At 36.5% G+C, this 7,854-nt stretch overlaps 1 pseudogene; it reads right to left on the bottom strand.

The window, feature by feature from the left end:
* Positions 1-218: 218 nt before the first annotated feature.
* LOC116904761 lies at positions 219-343 on the bottom strand (annotated as a pseudogene).
* Positions 344-7,854: the final 7,511 nt, after the last annotated feature.

Genomic DNA, 7,854 nt, shown 5'->3' with positions numbered 1-7,854 from the left:
TGCTGTTCATCTCAGGTTAGCTCCTTGTCTAGTCTAGGCTCCATGGTACTAGTCTTGACTCTGGGTTCCTCCTTTCCCAGCCTACCCTTCTGACTCAAGCTAATTCACACTTGGGACCCACAGTCCTTCCTGTCTCTGGCTTGCTTCCTATCCTGAAAGTCCATTTGGACCTACCTGGTGCAGGACCAGTGGTGGTCTCAGGCATGCTGTAATCAAGACATGTTAGGCTACAGATCATTCATATGTTCAGAGAGTCAGAATTATGAGTGTAAGCATAGCCTCTCTCATTTTCATCTACACACATTGGCACAGTAGCTATGTCTACAATGCCTCTAAGAGCAGCTGCGACTATTTTCTTATAAATTTTAACTGTGTCTTAATGAGAGTTGCGTAAATTGAAAGCAAAAGTGCTTTCATTTGTTTGCCTCTTTATTATATTATCTTTCACATGTTTTAAGTTCTCAATAGTTTATATAATAGGGAGAAAGAATGCAATTGTGTGTCTTTCAGATTTAAATGGAGATACTACTGAAGTTTGTACAAGCCATTTGTACTTAGAAATTTTATGTTAAATTGTTTTTCTTACATTTTAAGGACATTTTAGTTTCACTTATGTATGTATTAGTATGTTTGCACAGGTACCTGGAAGTGTCCATAGAGCAGGTAAAGTGTCAGATCATCAGGAGCTGAAGTTACAGGTAGCCGTTAACTCAGGTTCCCTGTAAGAGAAGCAAGTCCTTTATTTTTTGGTTGTTGTTGTTTTTGTTTTATTTTTAATAATTGCAAAATGATATTGTTTATTTTTATTAAATGTATATAGTCACTGTACAATCTGATCATTACACACCCTCTTCCAATATACCCTCAATCAGATCTTCCCCCATCCCACCCTCTACTTCACCTTTGCAAAAGATTTCGAAGTGTCTGTTTATGTACCAATATTATGCAGATTTTATCATTATTCCTCCTTAGTACAGCTTGAGATCAGGGCTGGTGATTTCTCCCTAGTTCTTTTATAGTTCAGGATTGTTTTGGTTATCCTGGGTTTTTGTTTTTCCATATGTAATTAGAATTGCTCTTTTAAGATCTATAAAAATTGTCTTGGAATTTGATGGGGGTTGCATTGAATCTGTAGATTGCTTTTGGTAAGATCCCATTTCCACTGTTAATTCTACTCATCCTGAGCATGGGAGATTTTTCCATTTTCTGACATCATCCTCAATTTCTTTCTTTAGAGATTTGAAGTTTATATCATGCAGGTCTTTTACTTGCTTGTTTAGAGTCACACCAAGATATTTTATTTTATTTGTGGTTATTGTAATGTGTATTGTCTCCCTAACTTCTTTTTCCTCTCTGTATATTGCATGTATAGGGGAGTACTACTTCCTGATTTCTTTGAGTTAATTTTGTGTATCAGTTGCAAGAGTTCTCTGGTAAAATGTTTAGGGTCACTTCTGTATACTTTCATATCACCAGCAAATAGTGATATTTTCATTTCTTCTTCTCCAATTTTAATCTCCTTGATCTCCCTTAGTTGTCTTATTGCTCTGGCTAGAACTTCAAGTACTATATTGAAGAGATAAAGAGAGAGAGAGAGTGGATAGCCCTGTCTTGTCCCTGATTTTAATGGAATTGATTTATGTTTGTGTCCATTTACTTTGATGTTGGCTATTGGCAGAGAGGCAAGCACTCTTAAATATTTCTGCAACCTCTCTCTTATCTGCGTCTGGGATAATTTATCTGTCTTCAGGCAGTAGAGATTAGTTTTCATTTTAAAGACTTCAATACACATTACTCATTTTGTGTGAATTTTTTAGAATTTTTACTTCAGATAATTTGGTTGAAATGTATTATGTCCTTTATCCTTTATCTTTACTTTGCTGATAATATTTCACTTTAAAGATATATTATGGATTGTTGTCTTTAATTTATAGCTGGATATGTCACATTTTCGGATCTGAGATATCACAAATCAATAATGGAAACATTCATTACAAATATTTGCATCAGTGTATGCTTATAGTTTGCTTGGATGTGCACTATCTAGATTATATGGTAAAACATTTCCCTTTAACTTTTAAAAAATAAACTGTCCCAGAAAAGAAAATCCTCTTGTCACATAATAATCAAAAGACTAAACACACAGAACAAAGAAAGAATATTAAAAGCTGAAAGGGAAAAGGGCCAAGTAACATACAAAGACAGTCCTATCAGAATCACACAAGACTTCTCAACAGAGACTATGGAAGCCAGAAGAGTCTGGTCAGATGTCATGCAAAATCTAAGAGACCACAAATGCCAGTCCAAGCTACTATATCCAGCAAAACTCTCAATCAACATAGATGGAGAAGCCCAAATATTTCAGGACAAAACTAAATTTAAACAGAATCTACCTACCAATCCAGCCCTTCAGAGGATCCTAGAAGTAAAACTCCCATACAAGGAAGAAACTTACACCAAAGAAAAGGCAAGATAGTAAGCATCTCACAACAAAACCAAAAGGAGAGAACCACAGCACATAATGCTATCTACAAAACAAGTATAAAAGGAATCAACAGCCATGTCTTTAATATCTCTTGATATTAACAGACTCAACTCACCTATAAAAGGACATAAGCAAAAAAAAATTGGATATGCAAACAAGATCCAGAATAGTACTGCATATAAGAAACACACTTCAATAACAAAAACAGACACTATATCAGGGTAAAGGGGTGGAAAAAGGTCTTCCAAGCAAATTTAATAAATTAAATTATTTAATATTCAATAAAATAGACTTTCAACCAAAAGTTATCAAGCATGTGAGGAAGGACACTACATATTCATCAAAGGGAAAATCCACCAAGAGAATATCTCACTTCTGAACATCTATGCCCCAAATGCAAGGGCACCTACATTCATAAAAGAAAGTTCAAAACACATATCGAACCGCAGACAATTCAACACCCACTCTCACCAATGGACAGGTTGTTAAAATGGAAACTAAACACAGACACAGTGAAAGTGATAGAGGTTATGTACCAAATGGATTTAACAGATATATACAAAATATTTTACCCTAAAACAAAGGAATACATCATCTTTTCTGCACCCGAGGGCAGCAAATAGTCAAAGTCAGGGCTGAAACCAACCAAATAGAAACAAAGAGAATAATGCAATGAGTCAGCAAAACCAAAACATGGTTCTTTGAGAGAATCAAGATAGATAAGCCCCTAGCCAAACAAACTAAAGGGCCCAGAGGCAGTCTCCAAATTAACAAAATCAGAAATGAAAAAGGATATATAACAACAGAATGGAGGAAATTTTAAAAAATCATCAGATCCTACTACAAAAGCCTATACTCAACAAAACCGGAAAATCTAGATGAAATGGATGATTTTCTAGACAGATACCACATAGTAAAGTTAAATCAAGACCAGGTAAACTTTCTAAACAAGCTCATATATCATAAGAAAATAGAAGAAATCATTAAAAATCTTCCAACCAAAAAAAAAAAAAAAATCCCAGGGCTGGATGGATTTAGTGCAGAATTCTCTCAGACCTTCCAAGAAAACCTGATATCAATATTCCTCAAACTATTTGATAAAATAAAAACAGAAGGAACACTACCTAATTCATTCTATTAAGCCACAATTACTTTGATACCTAAACCACACAAGAACTCTATCAAAAAAGAGAACTTCAGATGATCTTGCTTATGAATATTGAAGCAAAAATACTCAATAATATTCATGCAAACCGAATCAAAGAACACATCATAACCATCATTCACCACAATCAAGTAGGCTTCATCCCGGGGATTCAAGGTTGGTTCAATATATGAAAATAAATTAACGTAATCTACCATATAAACAAACAAAGAGAAAAAAATCACATGATCGTCTCCTTAGATGCAGAAAAAATGGCAAAATACAACACTCTTTTATGTTAAAAACTATAAGACAGATCAAGAATTCAGGACCCATACCTGAACATAATAAATAGGGAGATACTTGAAGCAATCCCACTAAAATTGGGGACAGGTTTCCCCACTCTCCTCATATCTATTTAATATAGTAGTCGAAGTGCTAGCTTGAACAATGAGACAACAAAAAGTTAGCAAGGGAGCACAAGTTGGCACAGAATAATTAAAGATATCACTATTTGCAGATGATATGATAGTATACACAATTCTAACAGGAAACTTCTCCAGCTGATAAACAACTTCAGCAAAGAGGCCGGATATAAAATTACCTCAAATAAATCAGTAGCATTTCTTTATACAAAGGATAACCATGCTGAGAAAAAAATTAGGGAAATAAAACCCTTCACAAGAGTCAAAATACTATAAAATATCTTAGGGTAACACTAACCAAACAAGTGAAATATCTGTATGATAAGTTCAACTCGATCATGAAAGAAACCAAGAAGATCTCAGAAAATGGAGAGATCTCCCATACTCATGTTTTGGGAGAATTAACACAGTAAAAACGGCCATACTACCAAAGGTAATCTATAGATTCATCGCAATCCCCATCAAAATTCCAACACAATTCTTGAAAGACATGAAAAGAACAATTCTCAAATTTATCTGGAAAGGCAAAACAAAACAACACACCCCCAAAAAACCCCAAAACCAAACCAAACCAAAACAACAACAAAAAACAAAACAAACAAAAATCCCAGAATACTGAAAACATTCCTTAGCAATGAAAGAATGACTGGGGTAATCACTATCTCTGACCTCAAGTTCCACTACAGAGCAATAGTGATAAAAAAACTGCATGGTATTGTTACAGAGGCGCATAGGTGGATCAATGGAATATAATTGAAGACCCAGAAATGAAACCATGCATGCACACTTGATCTTTGACAAAAAAGAAAAATATACAATAAAAAAAGAAAGCATCTTCAATAAATGGTGCTGGTCTAACTGGCTTTCTGTATGTAAAAAAATGAAAATAGACTTATATTTGTCACCATGCATAAATCTCAAGTCTAAGTGGATCAAGGACCTTAACATAAAACCAGATACATGGAATCTAATAGAAAAGAAAGTAGGAAAGAGCCTTGAACTCTTTGGTAAAGGGGCAAATTCCCTTAATAGAACTCCAGTGTCCCATGCTCTAAGATAAAGAATTAATAAATGGAATCTCATGAAACTAGAAGGCTTCTGTAAGGCAAAGGACATAGTTGATAAGACAAATCTGAAATCTACAGAATGGGAAAAAAATCTTCACTAATCACACCTCCGATAGAGGGCTAATTTCCAAAATATATAAAGAACTCAAGAAGCTAACCACCAAAAACCCAGACAACCCAATCATAAAATGGGGTATAGAACTAAACTGAGCATTCACAACAGAGTTATCTTGAATGGCTGAGAAGCACCCGAAGAAATGTTCAGAGTTCTTAGTGAACAGAAAAATGCAAATCAAAATTACCCTGAGATTCCAGCAGTCAGAATGGCTAAGATCAAAACCTCAGGTGACAACACATGTTGGCAAGGATGTGGAGAAAGGGGGATACTCCTCCATTGCTGGTGGGATCACAAACCACTCTCGAAATCAATTTAGAGAGTCCCCAGATAATTTGAAATAGACCTACCTAAAGACCCAGAAACACCACTCTTTGGAATATACCCAAAAGATGTCCCACACTGACTGAGGGGCATGTGTTCCACTATGTTAATAGCAGCCTTATTTGTGACAGCCAGAAGCTGGAAACAACCCAGATGTTCCACAAGAGAAGAATGGATACAGAAAATGTGGTTCCTTTATACAATGGAATATCATTCAGGTATTAAGAAAGAGGACATCCTGATTTTTGCAGGCAAATGGAACTAGAAAATATCATCCTGAGTGAATTAACTCAGACCCAAAAGGGTATGCATGGTATGGTGTCACTAATTAGTGGATATGTGGATGTTAGCCAAATAAACAAACAAACAAACAAACAAACAAAAAACAACACCCAAGACACAGTCTGCAGAACTCAAAAAGTTCAAAAGTTCAGCAAGCTGAAGGGCCCAGATGAGGACTCCTCAGTACCCCTTGGGAGGAAGAAAAAAGCAACCACAAGGGAGGGAAAGAGAATGAGGGTATGGGGAGGGAAAGAGAATGAAGATATGGGGGAGGGAAAGTTGACCTGGTATTGGGTAGGGGAAAAGGACTGAGCCCCTGAGGGTCTGCAGAAAAAATGGAAGGACTGTCCAGAGGAAGGAAGTTGGGAGGTCTGTCCACAATGTATCAGAGACCTGGGAAGTGAGAATCTCACAACTCAAAGTGGGGGACCTTAGATGAAATGCTCTACTGTGGGCAGAGAGAACTTGTTTAGCCCACCTCCAGCAGAAAGACAGGTCATCAAGTCAGGGATTGAGATGCTAACCCACAGTCAAAACTCTGACCCATATATCTTCCTGTCTGTAAAAATTGCAGGGATGGAAATGGAGAAGAGCCTGAGGAAAAGAAGGTGTAGCAACAGGTCAAAGTGGGATCCAGTCAAGGGGAATCTCACAACCTAACATTACTGAGGTTATTGGGTGCTCAACAAAAGGAATCTTCATGACTGCCCTCCAAAAGACTCAATAAGCAGTGGAAAGAGTCAGATGCAGATATGTGCACCCACCCAAAGAACAGAAACTGCTAATACCTCTGGTTGAGTTAGGGAAAAGCTGGAGAAAGTTGAGGAGGAGGGCAATCATGTAGGAGTACCTGCCCTCTCAATTAACCTGGATCCCCGAGATCTCTCAGACCCTGGATCACCAAGCAGGCAGCATACAGCAGCTAAGATGAGGCCCCCAACACATATACTGCAGAGGACTCCTGGGTCTGGGTTCAGTCAGAGAAGATGCACCTAACCCTGAAGAGAGTGGAGGCCCCAGGAAATTTAGAGGTCTAGTGTGGTGGGAGGTGGCGAAATCCTCATGGATCGGGGTGGGGCTTGGGAGGAGGCATGAAATATGGAAAAGTGAGAGGGTGGACTGTGAGGGGAATAAAATCTGGAGTGTAAAAATAAATAAAAAAATTAATAAAAGACTAAACCGTCTTTCAAATGGGGTCAACATCTGGATATAGTTGCATTAGTTGCCTGAATGAGTGATCTTTCCCATTATAACGTCCACTTCAATTCTGCATTGTATGGATTCATTTTATTATGACACATTTCACTCTATCAGTACCTGTCTTGTGATTATTGATTGGATATCAGACATAAATTTTATCTTGTTAATATAGTTTGGTAACTTATCAATCATCTCAAACCATTCAAAGAAGCAGGTTAATAATATGTAAGTAGTTTCATCTTCCTTAGTCCCGGATAATGTTCATACATCTGGAATATGTTCAATAGGTTTTATTAACTAATGGGAATCCTGAATGAAGAATGAAGTATTCTTGTTTCATATATGAGAGACTGAATGGAGGAATGATTTTTTTCTGACTTATATGATCAAATGGAATCTCTTCTATTATATATTCTAATATTTTATCTACATAGATTACATATTTCCCATTACAATTTTGTTTTCTTTACATTTCTTTCTCTAGTGAGCAATGAGTATTTGCGCTTGAATTCTTTCAAAAAGGAATATAGCAGTAACCCCTTCGTGATCTAATGAAGTTTGTTCTAATTTCTGCTGCTTAATGATGGAATAGTTCAGTCCCAAGAGGATGCTTTGACTATGTTGTGCTGTCTAGATTCCTCTCATCTTGCCTTTATCACCAGACATCTAGAAAGTACCTATATAGTTATTGACACTCAGGACAAGCCTTGGATTGATTTTTTTTTTAAATAGAAGCAGAGTATATTAAACTCTTCAGCAAAGTTCATAGACTAAGTCTGTTCTGTGTTACTAACAACTTTATATATACCATT

Source organism: Rattus rattus, chromosome 6 (assembly GCF_011064425.1).
Source record: "Rattus rattus isolate New Zealand chromosome 6, Rrattus_CSIRO_v1, whole genome shotgun sequence".
Taxonomy (NCBI): domain Eukaryota; kingdom Metazoa; phylum Chordata; class Mammalia; order Rodentia; family Muridae; genus Rattus; species Rattus rattus.
The sequence above is the reverse complement of the archived record's forward strand: the minus strand, read 5'-3'. Positions and strand labels throughout refer to the sequence as shown.